The following is a 21878-nucleotide window of genomic DNA, read 5'->3' as shown; positions in this document are numbered from 1 at the left end:
CACCCCCTGAAATCAAGTCATGAGGATTCATTCAACTGAAGACTAACCTTTTTAATTATGCAACAATTTCCTAAGCTAGTGTTTTCAAATTGTTGCATAATAGAATCACCTGGAGAGTTTTAAAATAATACATGCTCAGGCCCTACCTTATACTGATTAAATCAAAATTTTAAGGGATGGCATATAGGCCTCAGTATTTTTTAAACTCTCTAGGTGATTCCAATATTCAGCCACCTTTGAGAATCAGTGCCCTAAATACTTTTTATAAATAAAATGTCAAGCTGGTTTCACACTGGCTTTATTATTTCATTGGAAGAAAATGCCAAGTGTAAATCCCTCTCATCTTAATAGAAGGTTCTACAAATTTCTGCTTGACTAACTGCGTACAAACTTGAAGCAGCTATTCTTCCACATTTTTCTGAAGATTATTTAATATCTATTTGGTAAGTGTAAAGATATACATAATGCCTGGGATGTAATAGACACTTATTGTTCAATGACTGTTTTGATTTTTCAGTGTCATGTTGTACTGTAAAATGACAATGTTCCATTTGAAATTAATATTTTTATTAAAAATATGGACAGAAAATAACTATATCTTTTGCCCAGAAACCTTAGCTATAAAAATATTGAAGCGAATTACAATTCTTCCCAAGGTGTTTGTATACTAAAAGTTTTTCTGTTTAAAGGTATGTAATAATGTGAATTATGTTGCATATTGAGATAAAAACTATTGTGGGTTTTATAACAATTTAATTTTATATTTATTGATTGATATTAAATATATAAATATTATAAAGACATATAAATTTTGATCTCCCTTAATGTGCCGCAATTGAGGTTACAAAATACATGATGTAACACTTTAATAATGTGAACTCTGAAGTCAGATTTGAATCCTACTGTGCTGTTTACTGTGTAACCTGAGACAGGTTATTTAACTTCTCTAAATCCCAGTTTTCTTATCTGTACAATAAAGATTATAATAGTACCTGTTCCTTAGGATTGTTGTGAGTATTAAATAGAATAATTTGTGAGAAGTTTTTAGCACAATGTCTAGTATAGAATAGGCACTCTATTAAATGTTAGAAATTAATACTAGAAATACCTAGAATTATAACAATAGAAGAGATCTTAGCAAAAATACAGTCCTCTCAATTGCTTTGAGCAGAAAGGAACCAAAACAAAATTGTGAACAACTGGTGAGTCTTATTAAACTATTTTTTAGTCATGAAACACAGCTTCTGATTGTACATACTGGTTGAAAATACCTGGTCTAATATAATGAGAAAATTTGATGAGGAAGGAAAGCATTAATATCTTCAGAAGCAATATCCTTGAATATGTGAAAGCATACAGGACACATTACACAAATAGAAGCCTTATTAACCTTTGGCTAGAGCATGGACAGATACCGTTGTATCAGAAAAAAAGGGCAGAGTCTTTAATTTCAAATATTGATGGGTTGATTTGATGTTGAGTGCTTATAAAAAGTATCTTCTAGTTGCTTTTGCCTTCTCAGGAAATAAGAATCAGAGTCAACACTTGAGAGTAAAGCATGGTGGGGAAGATATTGCAAGTTTGAAGGGAGAGGGTGTGAAATAGTAAATCTGTGGCAATGCACAGGGAATTGTAGTTCTGGTCCCAGAAGTTATTGCCACCAACCATTCCCAACAGCTTCTGCTAATTGTTGTCATTTAGTGATCCACTCTTCTCATATACTGTCTAGTTATCTAGCACTCAGTAGTGGAAAGTATCAATACAAGGAATTTCCTACTGACTAGCTTCTGTCCTTGGAAAATGTAAATTCTGAGTTTTCTCATCCATAAAATATGAATAATAACATCTACCTAACTGGGTTGTTAAGATAATTTAAAGCAGCAATATATTTAAATCTTGACCTTAGCAAGCCCAGGCTCAATTTCTAAGTCCTTTCCTCTGATAATGAGTTTAATAAGATTTCTGCTGATTAAAACTCCTTCCCTTCCAAATCTCTGTCCTCATATCTCACAATATATTTTCTTTTCTATTCTATCAGTGGCGATATTTTTTACCCCATCTTTGGAAGAATTAAAAATAGATCCAGAATTTTATATCCTGACAGCCTGTGTATCTCTCCCAAAGATATATCTCCTTTTGATTTTGAAGGTAAAGCACATATGTGTATATGTATATGCATGTGGTGTTATTGTTGAAATGAAACTTCTAGGAGAGAAAGGATTGCTGGTTTTAATATTAAACTCTAAATTTAAAGAAATAAAGTCAGTTCACTGGAATAAACTTAATAGTTCTAAATACAATAAAGTATAGCAACTAAGAATCTTTTGTTATCTCAGAATTAGCTTTTGTATTAACTAAGAATCTTATTTTCTAAGAACTGGGGGAAAAAATGTACAGAGTAGCTGTTTTTAACTCTCCTGAAAACCTCTCAGAATGTGTACTGAGGGAACACAGAATGTATAAGACATTTGAAAGTAGTTTTGACTTTTTGCTCATTGTAAAAACAATTTTTGTATCATTAGTTGGTCTCTAACTTATCCTTCCATAAGCAAGTAGAAAACCAAAGTATATGCAACAACTGTTTCTAGGCATCGAACTACAGGTAATAAAAGACTGATTCCTGAGAAAAGGAAAACAAAGGAGGTAAGTCCTATGATTGTCCCCAGATTACTGCCTACAGGCAGTTGCCAGGCCACCGTGCAGGGAGGGGCAGCCAAAATAAAGCCCAGTGTCTCACTGCATTAAGGAGCTAGAGATCAGAGTTCAGGATGACTGAGAGAGATAGTAAAAAAAAGAAAAGAAGAAGAAGAAAAGAAAAAAACCTTCAGAGATCTGCAGTGGTCTAAAGGTTTTGTTGAGTACTAATTGGCATGGAGCACAGTGAAGTAAGTCAGTTGAGTACTAAAAAAAAAAAAAAAACTAGCCAAGGAAAGAATGAGAACGGACTGGAAAGCAGTAAAACAAGCAATCTCTGTACCTCATGGATCTGGGAATAATTCATATTCCCACCAGCCAAAATATAGAGATCTTCTAATACTTGGGACATTGGGTAGCATCTTCAGAAGAGTTGTGCTTCAGTAGTGAGGCCAAATTAGCCCTAGAATAAAAACTGCTATAAACTCACCCTAATAAATCTTAAAAACAGCCTGAAAATGTTCAAATTGCTCCTCAAGTAACTTCCTGTATGCCAGAACAAAGTTCAATACTTTAAAGAAATACAACAAAATCCAGCACTTAACAGTGTAAAACTCACAATGTCCAGCATCCAATCAAAAATTACCAGTCATACAAAGAAACAGAAAAAAATATATAATCCATAACCAGGGGGAAAAGCGATCAATAGAAACATACCCAGAAGTGACAGATAATGAAATTAGAGACACTTTAACAGTTATTATAAACATTATAAATATATGCTAGGATATAAAGAAAATCAGGAATATAGTGATAGAAATGAAAGATATAAAAAAGATTAAAGAGAAATTCTGGAGGTTAAAAATACAATACCCCAAATGAAAAATACATGGAATGAAATTAAGAGCCAATTAGACACAGCAGAAGAAAAGATTCATGAACTTGAAAACAGCAATAGGAACTACCCAAAATAAAGTACAAAGGAAACAAAACTGAAAAAGTCAAAGAACAGAGTCTCAGTGAGCTATGTGAAAATAACCGAGTAACATGTGGATTGGAGTCTATGAGAGAAGAAAATGAGAAATGAGAGAAGAAAGAAAAAGGGAGGGCATAAAAGTTATTGACCAAAAATAATGGCTGAAGTTTTTCTAAATGTGACAAAGACCATAAACCCACAGAAGCTCAAGTAACCACCCCCAAAAAAACATAAATTTGCAACAAGGCACACGTAATCAAGTTGCTGAAAACTAGTGATAAAGAGGAAAATCTTAAAAGCAGAGAAAAAGCAGTTTATACAGAGGAACAAAAATAAGAATTATAGACTTCTTTTAAAAAACTGCAAACCAGAAGACAATTAAGTGATATTGTTTTAGATTTGTTTTCTTGGCTGAGAATTGGTGCCAATTCACCACTAATAAAAATTTTGGCAGGGACTGTCAGTACTCTACCAACCACCAGTGATAGTCTCCTCATTACAAGCCAGCCATTGATTGATCCAGATCCAAAATTCTATTTTAGTCAGCATCCTAAGACTAGTCTTAGTTCTACCTAAGGTCATGTTACCCATAATATTGAGACAAATGTTTGTGTACTGGATGGTACACTTAGGAGCAATACTTAAAGTGCTGCAGGGGATGGGGCAAAAGAAAAAGTTGAACTACCACAGAATTGTAACAGAGGCCTCAACTGATCCAGTGAACAGGCTGTGGAGCTGGGATGGGCCTTCAGAATTGTCCACAAGAGAGAAAAGGAGCTGGGCCTTTGTACCTTCATGTAAACCAGTCACTGAATATGGGTTGATTCGGGAGGAAGTGTAACCTTGGGTAAAGCAGTTCCCTTCAGCCAAGCACAGTTCCTAAAGAGGAGTGCAGCCAATATTCCTGACAGCTGGGAAATGAATGAGTGTGCACTGAGGGGTTCTATGGAGAACACCTCATATTCACTGCAAAGGATCCCTAGCATTAAAACGAACAAACTAGAAAAGGGATTGTGTTACTATGAGAGAGGTTATGAGAATTGATGTTTGGGGATTATTTTTTACTTTATTATTTGTTGATTTTATTAAAAAGTAATGTCTGTTCATTATAGGTGATTTGGAAATGAAAAAGTTTAAATCACCTATAATCTTATCAACCACATAAAACCCTGTGAAATCTTGGAGTATTCTGTGTCTCAAAAACTCAAAAGAAAGTGGCTCTCTTTTTTTCTAAAGCTTATATGATTGACTAAGGTTAGAGATTAGCAATAATTTTTCTTAAAAGTTCATGGTGAAGCTAAAAATACAGTGAAAAGACCTACATTCTTATTCCTTATGTACAGTGTCTTAGACTTTTGTATTTTGGGGTTTTGATCAGCTTTCTGATTTATATCTTGGAAGTTCTAAAGACTGCATCCATCTTTAGATTTAGCAGTTTCAACCTGTCTCCTCACAATTAAGTGACCTGATTTGTCAGGCAGTACTTTATGCTAAAGCAAAGAGTCCAAATGTCTTTCTCTTCCCCAGCTTAATATTCATGTATCCCCTCCACTCAGATTTATGTTCCACCTATTGCTAGGCTGTAGGGCTATTAAACATTGCTATTAAGTTCATTAAACAGAAAATTAAATTTCAACATCAAATCATAAATTGGAAGGAATTACACAATTTATAAATCACAGATGTTGGTGGAAGTTTAACTTTTGGAATCAGTGTTATATAATTCCTAAAATGACTGTGTATTTATTTTTTAAAAAAACTATTAGTAATTAGATTTGGATGACTTATGGGCAGCAGTGCCATCTGCAGGCCTCCTCTGTTGTAGTTCTTTTTAGTCTGATGTTCTTTTTAAAAGGGATTTGACTCTACTGAATATTTATGGCTTTATAATGTCAAGTACAAAATGGTATTAATCACAGACTGCAGAAGGGTGAACTTACAGGTACAGATCCTCATTAGGGATTTTTAAACCACTGAGCTAATATCAACTGTCATATCCATATTTATAATTCAAATATTAAACATAATGTGTAAGATCTAGCATATATATAGAATGAGTGTGGGTATTGGAATCAGGCAGAACTGAGTTCTAATTGTGTTTATATTAGTTGTCAGCTGTGTGATATTAAAAAATTTACTTCTCTGAGTTGCAGGTTTTTTATTAGTAAAATGGGGATAATACTTCCTTCATGACATCCTTGAGAGCTCAAAATAGATAAAATGTATAAAGTACCTAGCACAAACGTACATATAATATGCCTCCAATTGATAATAGTTCCCTTTCCCTTAAAATTAAAACAAAACAAAAATCTCAAGACCATTTATTGCCTTTGTACACAGTGCATTTGAGAGTTATAAAATATATCATTACCTTTTTGGATAAAGTGGAGTTTGAAGGAACAGTTTTACTGGGATACTTATTATCCATCCTGTCCTGTATGTCTTTTCATTCTTATGTCTTTTAAAATTTAAATGTAGATATATGTTAGAAGCTGCATAGAGTATTTCTGCGAGGTATTTACAAGAAATGATAAACAGTGATTCCTGAATTTTGGGGATATGATGGAGTCTTATTTTTTTAATGTGTATACCCTTGGAACTGTTTTAATTTCTATCATGTACAACATTGCTTTTTCCAAACTAAAACAGTAATAAATATCAACATTTGGAAAAGGAAAATGTCTGAGATTATCCTTGTATTAAAAATGAATCATAGTGACTTCCCTGGCATTCCAGTGGTTAAGACTCCACCCTCCCAATACAGTGGGCACGAGTTTGATCCCTGGTTGGGGAGCTAAGATCCCACATGCTGCAAGGCACAGCTAAAAAAAAAGAATGATAATTTGGTCTCCTCACCCCCACCTCCAAAAATCTTTGCTTCTAAATGAAACAAGACAGAAAGGAGAAGGCTAACCTGAGCAATTCAGATTTTGAATAAACTTTCTCTGAAATTGTAATATTGATATATACTTTCAAGGGAAACTGTATACAATTTTCTTCAAAATTGATAAGAATAGAATGAACTGCCTAAGATCTCTCCTCTCAGGAAGCAGAGGCTGACATATTATCCAACTGCTAGCTCTGTGATTATGTAGTAGACTATGATTTGAATCACCTGACATGCATGCTTCCAGCTGAGGTTGAGCAAGATGAGGCTCTACCTTCTTGTTTTAGCTCTCATGCTATGAACAAGTGTCCTCTTTGCAGTCTATGTAGTGCCGTGTTTTTCTTATTTTTGTGGTTTTTATAGGTGATTTCACTGTTTAAATTGAACCCCAAGCATAGTGCTGAAGTGCTGCCTTTTATTCCTAAGCATAAGCATAACAAGGTGGTGATGTTCCTGACAAGCAAATGTATGTGTTAGATATGCTTCACTCAGGCATGAGTTACAGTGCTGTTGGCTGTTAGTTAAATGTTAATGAATCAACAATACATATTAAATAATGTGGTTTTGAACAGAAACATACATAAAACAAGGTTATAGATTAGTCAGTTCCTGAAAATATTATGACCAAAGGCTCGAAAGAACCTAACCCTGTAATTCCCCTAGGAGCAACGGTTCAGGATTTGCTATTTCAGTGTTTGTGGCGACTTTATAGAAACATCACTGCAAATAATGAGAATCAATTGTATTGCCATATGTGTACAAAAGAGTGGAGGTATCATGGCTGACTTTTTATTTCTCCTGTACATTTCTGTATTTTCCAAATTTATTCTCATGAACATACACTAATTTTATTACAAGGAATAAAATTTTTCAAAATATATACATTCTTAGAGACAGTTTGATATAAGTAAAACACATTGATTAGCAGTCAGATGTGGATTTGAGTTACTGCTCTGCCATTTAATAGCTATGTAACTTTGGGAAAGTTGTTTAACTTTTCACAGCCTCTATTCCCATCTATAAAACAGATAATATTATGTAACTTGGGAAGTTATTCTGAGGATTAGGAGCAATGTATCTAAGTTGTCTAGCTCAATATCTGGTATAGGATGGAACTCAAAAATTGTAACTACTAATATTAACTCCAAAAAATGTAACTATTAATATTAACTCTCTCCTAGGACTAAACTACAGAAGCCCAAGCCTCAGAGACTTACAGGTCTTTGGAAAATCATGATTTTTTATGCCAGTTGTTATCCCCATTCACAAGCACAAATTTTATAGATTCAGTGCTTCAGTTTCTCTATACTTATTCTTGTTCCATCAACTGTTTGTTGAGTATCCACAGTGTGCTGGAACTCTTCTAGTGGGGAATAAAACAGACAAGGTCTCTGCGGTCTGGTGTGTTAAATCATGTAATTTAGGCCTTTGTAGAAGAACTTTAATGACTTTGACCTCCACTGATGTATCTCATCGAATACCCGGATTTGGAGACTCTGACAATTAACCCTAAAATACACATATTCTGGAAATTGCTTCCTTTTTTAATCAAATCCATCAGATATTTGCTTAGGTATTTTTAATCCCTAAACTGTTTAATATGTGTGGCATTATAAGGCTTGATTTTCCTTCTAACAATACTTAGATCAAACTTTATTGCACCTGCTCCTTTTTTTTTTTTTTTTTTTTTTTTTTTTTTTTTTTGAGAGTTCATAATATCTCCTTTCTCTCTCTACCAATCTGGGGAGATTAAAGTTGCCGAACATTTACACTATGTTAGTTTGAGATGGTGAATAGAATCTGACTATTATACAAATTTAGAAAGTTTCTAAAATGGAAGCTCTATTTCAAAAATCAGTTTTTGAGAATAACTGAATCCACATCTCAGACAAATTTAATAAGGATGATTTAACTTGGGCATAATTCATAACAGAAGTTATGCTTCTAAAAATAAACTACACAAATGGGAGTTCTATTTGGCCTCCCATACACAAAGAGGTAGCAGTGTATGTCTGTGTCTCTTTGCCCTCAGTCATGATCTGCTAGCTGTGTTGTCCTTTTCCTTAGTATAAGGTGCTGGAATGTCATTACCTGTGTTCCCATGCATGTGTTTTCCAAGAGGCTGGCAAAATCTGTCCATGTGTGGTCCAGTGTCCCATTGTGTCCATTACTAGTACAGCTTAGCTGACCTCACCCATGTGCTGCTGCCCTTTTGCATTTTTCTATTTTATCTTGTCTCTGCTTTTATGTTGCATTCAGCTTTTCTCTTCTGCACACTGCAATGTCCTCTCTGTGCATCCTCTTTTCATCTGCTTCAGCTCTCAACCATGTGGGAGAGACCATTTACCTTTGGGAAATGATTTTATTTTGTCACCGGAAAAACCAACCCCTTCCCCAAGTGCTTATTTTCTAACACACTCTGGATCTTGGAAACAGGAAACAGTAAGTAGTTTTTCTTCATTCCAGAACATCCTGGGCCATAGCTGCACAGCAGAGATCAAAGCAGGCACACATCAAAAGCACCCCAACCGAGAGGAGCAGCCCTGAAGCTTCAGTGCCTCCGGCTCTTATTATCATCACTGCCTGTGAGTCATGTATATCTCATCTTTCCCCTGTCTGCTATTCCTTTTCTAGGCTCAGCAAAGAAAGCTGCTCTTTACCAAACTTTCTTAACAACTCAAGATAAAAACTCCTTCAATTTTTCCCTCCCTCCGTCCTCTCATAATTATTATAGTTAAACAATTTCAGTGATACTCATTTATTTGACATTTCTTAAGCTCTTATTGTGTGCCAAGTACTGTGCTGAGTGATGAGGCTAGAAAAAATGAATGCTACACTCCCTACTCTCAAGGAGCTTTCAACTAATGGAACAAGGCAAACAACACATAAACAGATAGTTCTAATATAGTGTGATCAAATCCACAGTAGAGGCAGGCAAAGGTCTTTTGCTAGTAAATGGAAGGGGCACCATTTCACTGGTAAGGTGATTTATTGGATGAGGGTTTTGCCAGGCAGAGGGTTAATGGATGTAGGGACAGGGTATGGGAGGGCTAGGGTAGTGTAGACAGAGGCAAATCACAGGGGGTAAGATATAGCAGATGTGTTCTTGAGGGAAGGGTAATAGAAGCAGATCAGGATTGCTGAGCTATGTATTTGAGGCGGGGAGATACTGCTGGGAAGAACATCGTAAAACTTTCATTTTTTTTTCCCCTTTGTTCTGCAGCAGTGATTTCCATCAGTCTGTCTTCCAGCTCACTTATTTGTTCTGACTCGTTTATTCTGCTATTGATTCCTTCTAGTGTATTTTTCATTTCAGTTACTGTATTGTTCATCTCTGTTTGTTTGTTCTTTAAGTCTTCTAGCTCTTCGGTAAACATCTTTTTGTATCTTCTAGGTCTGTGCCTCCATTCTTTTTCCGAGATCTTGGATCATCTTTACTATCATTACTCTGAATTCTTTTTCAAGTGAATTGCCTACCTCCACTTCACTTAGTTGTTCTTCTGGGGTTTTATCTTGTTCCTACATCTGGAACATATTTCTGTGCCGTCTCATTTTGTCTAACTTTCTGTCTTTGTGGTCTCTGTTCCACAGGCTGTAGGATTGCTTTTGCTGTCTGCCCTCTGGTGGGTGAGGTTGGTCCAGGGGCTTGTGCAGGCTTCCCGGTGGGAGGGACTGGTGCCTGCCCACTGGTGAGTAGAGCTGGGTCTTGTCTCTCTGGTGGGCAGGGCTGTGTCAGGGGGTGTGTTTAGAGGCTGCTGTAGGCTCAGGACACATTAGGCAGCCTGTCTGCTGATGGGTGGGGCTGTGTTCCCACCCTATTGGTTGTTTGGCCTGAGGCGTCCCAGCACTGGAACCTGCAGGCAGTTGGGTAGGGCCAGGTCTCAGTGCCAAAATGGCAACCTCCAGGAGAGCTCATGCTGATGAATATTCCCAGGGGACTCCACCACCAGTGTCCTTGCCCCAACAGTGAGTCAGAGCTGACCCTCACCTCCCCAGGAGACTCTCCAAGACCCAGAGGTAAGTCTGGCCCAGGCTCCTATGGAGTCACTACTTTGCCATAGGTCCCAGTGCACATGAAACCTTGTGTGCACCCTCCAAGTGTGAGGTCTCTGTTTCCCCCAGTCCTGTGGAGCTTCTGCACTCAAGCCCTGCTGGCCTTCAAAGCCAAATGCTCTGGGGGCTCCTCCTCCCAATATTAGGCCCCCAGCTGGGGAGCCTGACGTGGGGCTCAGAACTCTCACTCCTGTGTGAGAAACTCCACAATATAATTCTTTTCCACTTTGTGGGTCGCCCACCCAGCAGGTATGGGATTTGATTACATCACAGAAGTGCCCCTCCTACCATCTCATTGTGACTTCTTCTTTGTCTTTGGATGTAGATTATCTTTTTTTGTAGGTTCCAGTCTTTTTTGTTGATGGTTGTTCAGCTGTTATTTGTTATTTAAGTATTTTCATGAGAGGAGGTAAGCTCAAGTCCTTCTACTTTGCCATCTTGTATCCTTCCTGAACATCATAAAAATTTATCTGACACACATTCAAGAACGTGGACTTTATTCTATAAAGGTGAACTTTACTAAAATGTGACTTCTTGTGTTAGGTTGAATAACAGGCCCCCAGATAACTTCATGTCCTAATGCCAAAGCCTGAGATTATAATGCCTTATATGATAAATATATATATATACTTTGCAAATGTGATTGAAATAAGGATCTTGGGATAGAGGGATTACCCTGGATTATCTGGATCATCTGTGTAAACCCAATATAATCACAAAGGTCCTTATAAAAGAAGCTAGGAAAATCAGAGACAGAGAGAGATGTGAACATGGAAGCAGAAGACAGAGAAAATGCTGTGCTGCTGGCTTCAAGATACAGGAAGAAGCCACAGGCCAATGAATATAGGTGGCCTCTAAAAGCTGGAAAGGTCAAGGAAATATTCTCTGCTAGAGGCTTCAGAAGAAAAGCAACTCTGTGAAACTAGTTTAGACTTCTGACCTCCAGAAACGTAAGACAATAAGTTTGTGTTCTTTAGTCACTAAGTATGTGGTAATTAACAGCAGGAAATTAATATGCTCCTTGAGAGCAGAAGTTTTTGGTTTATTGCTGCTCTATCATCTTGAACAGTCCCAGAATAACTTTCAGAGAAGAAAAAGAAATAAAAGGAATCCAAATTGGAAAAGAAGTAAAACTGTCACTGTTTGCAGATGACATGACACTATACATAGAAAATCCTAAAGATGCTATCAGAAAACTACTAGAGCTCATCAATGTATTTGGTAAAGTTGCAGGATACAAAATTAACACACAGAAATCTCTTACATTCTTGTACACTAAGAATGAAAGATCAGAAAGAGAAATTAAGGAAACAATCCCATTTACCATCACATCAAAAAGAGTAAAATGCCTAGGAATAAACCTACTGAAGGAGGTGAAAGACCTGTACTCAGAAAACTATAAGATACTGATGAAAGAAATAAAAGGTGACACAAACAGATGGGGAGATATACCATGTTCTTGGATTGGAAGAATCAATATTGTGAAAATGACTACCCAAAGCAATCTACAGATTCAATGCAATCCCTATCAAATTAGCAATGGCATTTTTCACAGAATTAGAACAAAAACTTTTACAATTTGTATGGAAACACAAAAGACCCCTAATAGCCAAAGCAATCTAGAGAAAGAAAAAGGGAGATGAAGGAATCAGGCTCCCTGACTTCAGACTATACTGCAAAGCTACAGTCATCAAAAAAGTATGATACTGGCACAAAAACGGAAATATTGACCAATGGAACAGGATAGAAAGTCCAGAGATAAACACACACACCTGTGGTCACCTAATCTATGACAAAGGGGGCAAGACTATACAATGGAGAAAAGAAAGTCTCTTCAATAAGTGGTGCTGGGAAAACTGGATAGCTAAATATAAACAAATCAAATTAGAACACTCTGTAACACCATACACAAAAATAAACTCAAAATGGACTAAAGACCTAAATGTAAAACTCTTAGAGGAAAACATACACAGAACACCCTTTGACATAAATCGCAGCAAGATCTTTTTTGATCCACCTCCTAGAGTAATGAAAATAAAAACAAAAATAAACAAATGGGACCTAATTAAACTTAAAAGCTTTTGCACAGCAAAGGAAACCATAAACAAAATGAAAAGACAACCCTCAGAATGGGAGAAAATATTTGCAAATGAAGCAACCAACAAGGGATTAATCTCCAAAATACACAAACAGCTCATGCAGCTCAATATCAGAAAAAAGCAGACAACGCAATTAAAAAATGGGCAGAAGTTCTAGATAGACATTTCTCCGAAGAAGACATACAGATCGTCAAAGAACACATGAAAAGATGCTCAACATCACTAATTATTAGAGAAATGCAAAACAAAACTACAATGAGGTATCACCTCACACCGGCCAGAATGGCCATTATCAGAAAAATCTACAAACATAAATGCTGGAAAGGATGTGGAGAAAAGGAAATGTTGGTGGGAATGTAAATTTGTACAGCCTTTCTGGAGAACAGTATGGAGGTTCCTTATAAAACTAAAAATAGAGCTACCATATGATCCAGCAATCCCACTCCTGAGCATATATCTGGAGAAAACCATAATTCAAAAAGATTCATGCACCCCAGTGTTCATTGCAGCACTATTGACAATAGCCAGGACATGGAAGTAACCTAAATATCCATCAGCAGATAAATGGATAAAGAAGATGTGGTACATATATACAATGTAATATTACTCGACCATAAAAAAGAACAAAGTAATGCCATTTGCAGCAACATAGATGGACCTAGAGATTGTCATACTGAGTGAAGTAAGTCAGACAGAGAAAGACAAATATCACATGATATCACTTCTATATGGAATCTTAAAAAAGGGTACAAATGAACTTATTTACAAAACAGAAATAGAGTTACAGATGTAGAATAGAAACTTATGGTTACCGGGGGTAAGGGCGGAGAGCAACAAATTGGGAGATTGGGATTGACATATACGCACTACTATATATAAAATAGATAACTAATAAGGATCTACTGTATAGCACAGGGAACTCTACTCAATACTCTGTAATGGCCTATATGAGAAAAGAATCTAAAAAAGAGTGGTTATATGTATAAATGATTCACTTTGCTCTACACCTGAAACTAACACAACACTGTAAATCAACTATACTCCAATAAAAAAATTGTTAAAAAGAAATATTGAAGTAGAATCTACAACTTGGTTAGAGTCAATAAATAAATAAATAAAAATGAAAGCTGGAAAAGTCAAGGAAACATTCTCTCCTAGAGGCTTCAGAAGGAAAGCGACTCTGTAAAACCAATTTAGACTTCTGACCTCCAGAAAGATAAGATAATAAGTTTGTGTTGTTTTAGTCACTAAGTGTGTGGTAATTAACAGCAGGAAATTAATATACCCCTTGAGAGCAGGAGGTTTTGGTTTATTGCTACTCTATCTTGAATGATGCCAGAATAATCACCCCAAAATATGCTTCTTTGAGCTAAAGGCCAGTAGAACCTGAACACCCAGGAAAAGCTCTAAAACCAGGGCACAAGATTCCCTTTTGTAAAGCAAATTTACATTTATGAAGGAAACTTACATTTGTAAATAAGATGTCTTATTTTCCTATACCAGAAAGAGGAGGACTCTTTTAACTCTTGTGAATGGAGAAGGCACCAAAAAAAACTGGTTAACAAACTTTATTAAACAACTCTTGTTTACCATATTTTTCTGGCCGCCTTCCCCTAACTAACTTCTCTCAGAAGCCCTTTATCCCTTTATCTTACCTAAGATGGTATAAAAACCCATATTCTAACCACATTTTGGGTTGCTCATCTTTGGGTACTCTCATGTGTACATGCACTGTGCATATTGATAAACTTCTCTTTGTTTTTCACTTGTTAATCTGTCTTTGGCCCGATTATCAGGGTCCCAGCCAAGGAACTTAAAGTGGATAGAGGAAAAGACATTTTTCCTCCCCTAGACTTCTGGCAATGAGAATGGGCTAGCTGGGACACCCCACTTACTCTGGAGACTGTAGCTGAAATCCAGGACCCCTGACAAAGCTGGCCGAATGTAAAAATTCTTACCAAAGTCAGCCTCCCAGGTTTCTATCTGCAGGGTCCAATCAAATCAGGGTGGTAAATGTCTCTTTCTCTTATCTTTTCCAAATTTCGATTAACAAGTGAAAAACATTTGTAGAAATTAGTTATTTGGATTTTTACTCATGTGAATTTGGTTCTGAGGGACTGATTATTGATACTTTCCCTCCCAGGGACAGCTATTGCTTTCTTCTTTGTCTAGTTCTGTGCCCTGAGAGTTTGGCTTTCCTCCTGCCAGGGCATGCAGGTTGTCATACCTGCAACTGCAGGCAGCCACCTGTCAGGGAGGTGGGGTGGAGGCCAAGAGCAAGTGGATGGGTTGCACTGCATTCACAGCTGGTGTCTTACCATTGCCAGTTCTCAGGGTTGGTTTGTCCAAGTCTTTCTTGCTTTTGGCTACCTTTGGATAGATCATGAGATCTATCATGAGAGCTTCTTTTTTTGCACCTTCTATGGTGATGCCTCTTGTGTCCCTGGTTATGCTATAAGAAAGCTAATGTTTTTGGCTTGAGTCACAATTGGAATAGTATATCTTTGTTTTAAAAAATCTCCAAGACCTAAAACAGTATCTGGAACATAGAAGGTCCTCAATAAATATTTATAGAGGGGTGAAATAGGACTTAACAATGAGGTACCCCAAAGAGAGAACCAGAGGCCTTGTGAATTTTTATCCTTTACTGTATCAACAGTATATAGAATTTTTTTTTTGCTTGACCACCTTAAGATAATGTGCTTTTCCAACAGGAGAGGTCATATTCCAGGGCATAACCAGAGACAAATAGGACTCATCTTTCTGCAGAGTCAGTTTGTCATGAAATTTTGGAGGAGAAAAATATAAATAAATAATCTATACTATGTGATAGGGTATATGAATATTTTACAAACTTAAAGGAAATTTAATCCTCCAAGCCAGTAGCCTCTGGTTATGCCCACAGATGCTTAGAGGGTGAGTGAATTCTCATCCAACATTGAGACTATTTGGGTGGAGAGACTTGATAGGCACATATCTACTGGTAATGATGCAAAATACCTCAGTCATGCAGAACTGCTTTCCTAAGCTTTCCATGGTCACATTCTCTTCTCTTTCATAAGAAGTTCCTGAGCACTTTCCTTTACTTTGCTTCCAAAATCAATATGCATTTGTCCTCATTCCTTTTTATTCTCCTAGCATTTTGCAAATCTAGCTTTACAATTACTTATATGAATGACATTTTACAAATCACTTTACCTCTTTGAGTTCCAGTTTCTTCATTTGTAAACTAAGGAGTTTATACCAAGATATCTTAAAGTCTATACCAAGTTTAAAATTCTATGATAATATGGTTTATAGTATTAACCAGCTGCTAGTAGTTGGCTTAGAGTAGCAAATAAGCCAACATTTATCACTTGACATCTGTCCCTCATCTTTAATTACAAGATATCAAGTAGTTATTTTTGCATTAAACAACCACCCTCAAAATCTAAAAGCTTAAAACGACAACCGTTTATTTAGCTCACAATTCTGCAGTTCAATAATTTCAACTGGGCTCAAAAGGACAGTTTTTCTGATCTTACCTGAGCTAGAATGGCCTCAGCTGAGATGACTTATCTTCATTTCATGCAGCCTCTCACCTTCCAGCAGGCTAGCCTGGGCTTTTTCTCATGGCAGAGCAAAGGCCCAAGACACAGAGTGGAATTGCACAATGCTTCTAGAGGGCTAGGCCTGGAACTGGCATACCTTCCCTTCTACTGCATTCTGTTGGTCTAAGGAAGTCACAGATCAGCCCAGACCCAAGGAGTGGGGAAATAGATTCCATCTCTTGATAGGAGGAGTTGCAAAGACACGTTGCAGAGGGCATGGAAAAGGGAGAAAAATTGGGGTAATCATTGTCCTCAATCTTCCACATAGTTCAATGATTCTTTTCTTTCTACCCCCAGCATCATAACTACTCTCCTTCTGAAGTGACAATAATAATAATAACTCACATTTGTTAAGCACTTGTTGCCAGGCACTCTTCTGAGCACATTACATTAACAATTCATTTTCTTCTCACAAGAACTTGTTGAGGTAGTTATTATTGGTATATTAGAATGAGAAAACAGGCACAAAGAGGAAAAATAATTTACAAGATCCTTTCCACCAGGAAAGAAAAGTTCTTAGAGGATAAGCCATGTGGTGTTGATGAGAATTAAGCCAGAATTGAACAGCTCTCCAGGTCATCTGAAGGCATAAACACCTTTCCATTGCTTTTCCAGAAGATTCAAAGGCTAGAGCACTCAGGAGAATGAAGTTGTCCCACCATTGTTAAAGAGATATTTGTACATTTACAATCTCAGCCAATGATTTTAAAAAGGCAGATTTTAAAATCATCTTTAATGGAAAGAATTCCTCTGTATAAATTTTCTTCATATCCCTATGGAATCTATTTTGTTTTAATTCCAGCAATCTTTATCAAGTGACAGTGATGCCAGACACTGGGGATATCAAGAACCATGGAGTCTTTTAATTTAACATAACAAAATCAACTTCAACTAATTATGCAGTTCTAGAGGAAGCATCAGCTAGGTAATTCTAGAGCATTCAGCCTTTCCTCAGAGCCACTAATGTCACTCAATGACCTCAACTTTTAAGCACACTCTAACTAATATGACCAAAGACATCTGCCTCTATGTCTGAACTATCTCTGATCTTCCTCTTAAGTTTTTTCTCCCCTGGTACAGCCATCTAAGCTCTATTGTACCTGCCTTGCCTGTGCTAGCCCACAGACCCTATTTTAGTGTTTTCCAACGTTGCCTAATCTATCACATCAGACCTAATGAGTCTGAATCTGCAGAGAGAGAATCTGTATTTCTAACAGTACTCCAGGTGATTCTTATGACTATGTAGGTTTGGTAAATGCTGCCTTATCTTTTATCTAGCATGATTTTAATTAGAATGATTAGTTTAATCTAGCATGATTATAGTCTAATTCTAATTGGCTTGACTGAATCCTAAAATCTGGGTTCATGAAAATTGTTTTTCATGGCAAGAAGTAAACTTTGCCTGGGAACTTAGTCTCATCATTCATACTGGGTATAGCCTAATAGGGAGACAAGATCTGGACCCTCCACCCATGATAATTAAAAGTGATGTAGAGAAGTACTATCTGGTATCCATTTGGGCCATACATGGGCTGTTGGAAGTAAACATTCTCTGGTGGGGAGAAAAGACTAAGACTGATAGATATGTAAAAAAAATGTGTTTTAAATATCTCAAATCTAGTTGCTATATCCTATACCAAGGCCATTTCAATTCTAACCTAATTGAGAATAAAAACAATGAATTCTTGGGCTTTTACTAATAGGTTAGGTAATTGATCTTTTTGAGTTTTAATTTCCTAACATGTAAAATGGGAAGCTTGTACTAGATATTCTCTAAGCTTTTTAAAGACTAGTGTCTTGGATTCTAAGAGTTAGTTTAGTCAAATAAAATATGACAAGTCATTAGATGACTGAAATGTTTATTGAATTTATTATAGCTTTACTATACTGATCTTATTGGTTAATTCAATAATGACTAATAAAGCTATTTGTTTCTGTAAATACAGCTAATGTTTTTCACTTATTCCAAGTTTGGATATGGAGGAGAAAGGAAGAAGGAACACCTAGTCCCTCCCTTTTCTCTTCACCTTTTCTCTTCCAAGAACCTCTGAAAGGGTCCAGTGGTCCAATGATTGGTTGGAGTAGTTGCCACCCATTCCAAAATAGAGAAAATCACTTAATGCCCTTCAGAGAAGGAATGGTGCCCCATTTCTTCTTTTACTCTCTTTCAAATGTTAACTTTACTGATTCTTTCAAACCTAGAATCTTCTAGTTAGGAGCATCACAACCATAATAATCTAACATAGATCTTTTGAATGTAACAGTTAAAATTTAATTTCAGTGTGGTTGGAACCTTTCTAAATCCAGTTGTTAAAAGAAATTCCTAATTAAATATAACATCTCTAATTAATGAATGCAAAAATAATACATTAGGCACTCAAAAATGTGTCCTCATGCAAAAAAAATAAAACAGAAATTTGACTCAACAGTAGATAATTCAGGCAAAAATTGAAAGTGTTAATTCAGAAATATGAACATTACAGGTCAAAGTAATTTTTTAAGACCAAGATTCTTTGAATAATTGCCTCAACTGCACACAACCTGGACAGACATGATTAACTTAGCTAAAGAATGATTATGAGGAATTTATGTGGGAAAAAATTACTTGCAAATCTGATTGAATGTGAATTTCTGCATTTACGATTAATGCCAGGAAAAGACATTGTAGCAGTCTCATGGAATATCTCACAGCTCTAGTGCACATTTTTGTGCCGTTATCAGCAGTTGCAAACTAATCGACAGAGCTTGCATGGTAAGCAATTAGAATCTACTAATCTCCTTTTTTTCCCACTCAGCCTTTTTTTTTTTTTTTTTTTTTTTTTTTGGTATGCGAGATAAGCAGAGTCTGGAAATAAATAACTCAACAAGTCTGATTTGGGCATCTTCAGTGGATTCTTTTCTGATATTTCACCTTTTCATAATTATATTTGATGTCTTATCAAATGTTTGGCCAAATTTTTAATTATAAAATATCATTAAAGCCCTATAACTTATGCACAACTTTACCACATTATCTTTGTGCATGGCTTTTTTTCTTCTCTTCCCCTGTGTGCCCTTTTACTGTCCTGCTGTTTACGGAGAAATATCTTCTGAGAAGCAAGTTAAAACCTGACAGAGGTTTTCAATCTGACATCTCATTTTACAAACTTGATTGGAATTCAGGTTATTGAATCATGGCTTGAATAACTTGAATATAAAGCTAAAGCCTTATATTCCACAAATATTCTGAAAAACAATCTGCTCGCCCATTTTCTGCAGTGGGCCAAGGCCATTTGATTAGAAAATATCTGCTTTTTTGAAGAGGCAGCTTTAGAAGAAACCCTTTGAGAAATGGAAATTCTCTTCATAAACCATAATAATGCCATCCTCATCAGATATAGAAATTTGAAAATGAAGTCACCTATTTCTTTTTTTCAGCTATGCTCCCAGAGTCATTTTGCTGATAGTGAATTAGCCTTGAGAAGGATGAGATGTTGTTCATTCATCTCTTCATTCATTTCTAGGCATTGTTCTAGATCCTAGAGACACATACAAAGATCCTGCTGCTGTGGACATGAGCCACAATTGTCTGCTGCCTCTTTTTTTTTTTTTTTCTCTTTACGTTGACGATCACAGAACTGCATTTGTCATATTGTGAAGTAAGTACTGAGTAATACTCAAGTGGATACATGACTAGCTTCTCACTTCTTTGAATTTAGGGAGTACTGCTGCTCATTTGTTTAAATTTGAAGGCAAAACAACTTGAAGTTGTCATAGAAGATTAGTATTAAAACTTAAGAAAAAATGTACTGAGCACTTAACCTATTGTTATTACATACCAACCTCAGTTGTGCTTGAGAATAAATGTGTTGGCCATTTTGACTGATGGGTATTAGGGCAGCGGTCAGAAGGCCCATTTATCCAAAATAACTCCCTTGACAATCAACCCTAGTACAGAAAATTTGCACCGTTCATTTATCCATTCATTTATTCACTCATTAGTACCTGCTATGTGCTCTGCATTATGTACACAATGGGGTTAAAAGACTAAATAAAACACCCTAGTCCTGATATAGAGATGCTCACAGACTGGTTAGAGGAAGAGATGAATAAATTGCCAATTATAATGTAACAAGTGCTATAACAAAGGAAGTATAAGGCTACGAGGTAACATATCATATGTTGTGTATTTTTTGGATTACATCATCTACCGTAATTAAATAAAGCATCTCAATTAAGTGAATATAAAAATACTACATTAGGTACTCAAAACTTGATCTCATACAAACTGGGATGAAGTTTAATGAAGGAAGGGACTTTGTCATTTTATTCACTGCCATATATACCACAGTACATGACACTATTTGTATCTTATAAGTCTTAACAGAAAAGTCTTTCTTAAGTTTCTTGCCTCCTGCATTATTTGACTTCCAATACCACCATATCATATGTAATGCCTTCAGTCATGAAACTCCATAATCTCATTTTCTCACTTCTAAAAATGCACAACAGAAGCTCCCTGCCACTGTTCTGTATGTCACTCAGGCAGTTCTCTGAAATTTATTTCCAAAAAAATGTATATTTATCAATCAGTGAACTTTAGCTCCCAAACAAAATTAAGTACTAAGGACCAGATTAACTCTCCTATCTGAAATAATTTTTAAAAGAAACAACACTGTTCATGATATGGGACATCATCAATAAAAAAAACAGTGGCCACTAGACAAGGTAAACCATCCAACTGCACCAGCTTAATGCTATGAAAGGATTCTAGGCTGTGATGCCCAGAAAGTGAATCTAGATAGAGCCAAAAGATTCCAAGTTAAGGAGATGGAGCTGAGAATTGAGGAAAACAAGGTGACTAGAGTTCATACGAAGGAGTCCTGTGAAAGAGGAAGTCTACAGAGAGAGAATTCTGAAGCTCTGCAGAGTGTCCCCCTAGAATATTCAACTGAAATACTTATTAGTGCTTCTGTGTGAGGAGATTACCCAAGGCCAAAAGAATCACCTGAGTGGATTAGAGGTCACAGTGCTAGTCACCCACACAGAGATGAGAAATAGTACCTATTCCCAGCACCCAAACTAGAAAGTCTCATGATTCATGGAGAATTTGGTAAAATAATCAAAAAAGTCTTGAACTCAGTATTAGACAGTAATGCTGCATAATACAGTGTTGAGGAAAATTGGTCTTACACTGAGCACTGCTTCAATCTAACCTAACAAATCCTTTAAACAAAACTCAAAAACCAAACTGTTTCCAAAAACAATGAGTCACAGAATAAAGCTCAATAATATTTAAAGGAATACAAATAAACCTAGCAAGCAATGAAGTAAAACTTAAAATGTCTGGCACCCACAGAAGGGAGTGGCAAGATATATTCAAAGTCCTGAAAGGGAAAAATTTGCAACCTAGGATACTCTACTCAGCAAGATTATCATTTAGAGTAGAAGGAGAGATAAAGAATTTCTCAGACAAGCAAAAACTAAAGGAATACAGCAATACTGAACCTATCCTAAAAAAAATATTAAAAGACCTTCTCAAAATAGAAAAGAAGCAAGAATCTATAGGAAAAAGAAAATCACAGTTGGAAAGTAAATCACTTAAATAAGCCAGTATACAGATTTTCTTTTTAATCAAAAAAATTTCTGTGAAAGTGATG

At 36.2% G+C, this 21878-nt stretch overlaps 1 long non-coding RNA gene across 1 annotated transcript in view; it reads right to left on the bottom strand.

Moving 5' to 3' along the window:
* The window catches only part of LOC307182234, a 118405-nt gene that overhangs the window by 13806 nt on the left and 82721 nt on the right, over positions 1 to 21878 (bottom strand). The window lies entirely within an intron of this gene.

The sequence above is a fragment of the Stenella coeruleoalba genome (assembly GCF_951394435.1).
Source record: "Stenella coeruleoalba genome assembly, chromosome: 1".
Taxonomy (NCBI): Eukaryota; Metazoa; Chordata; class Mammalia; order Artiodactyla; family Delphinidae; genus Stenella; species Stenella coeruleoalba.
This window is presented reverse-complemented; position numbering and strand designations above follow the sequence as displayed.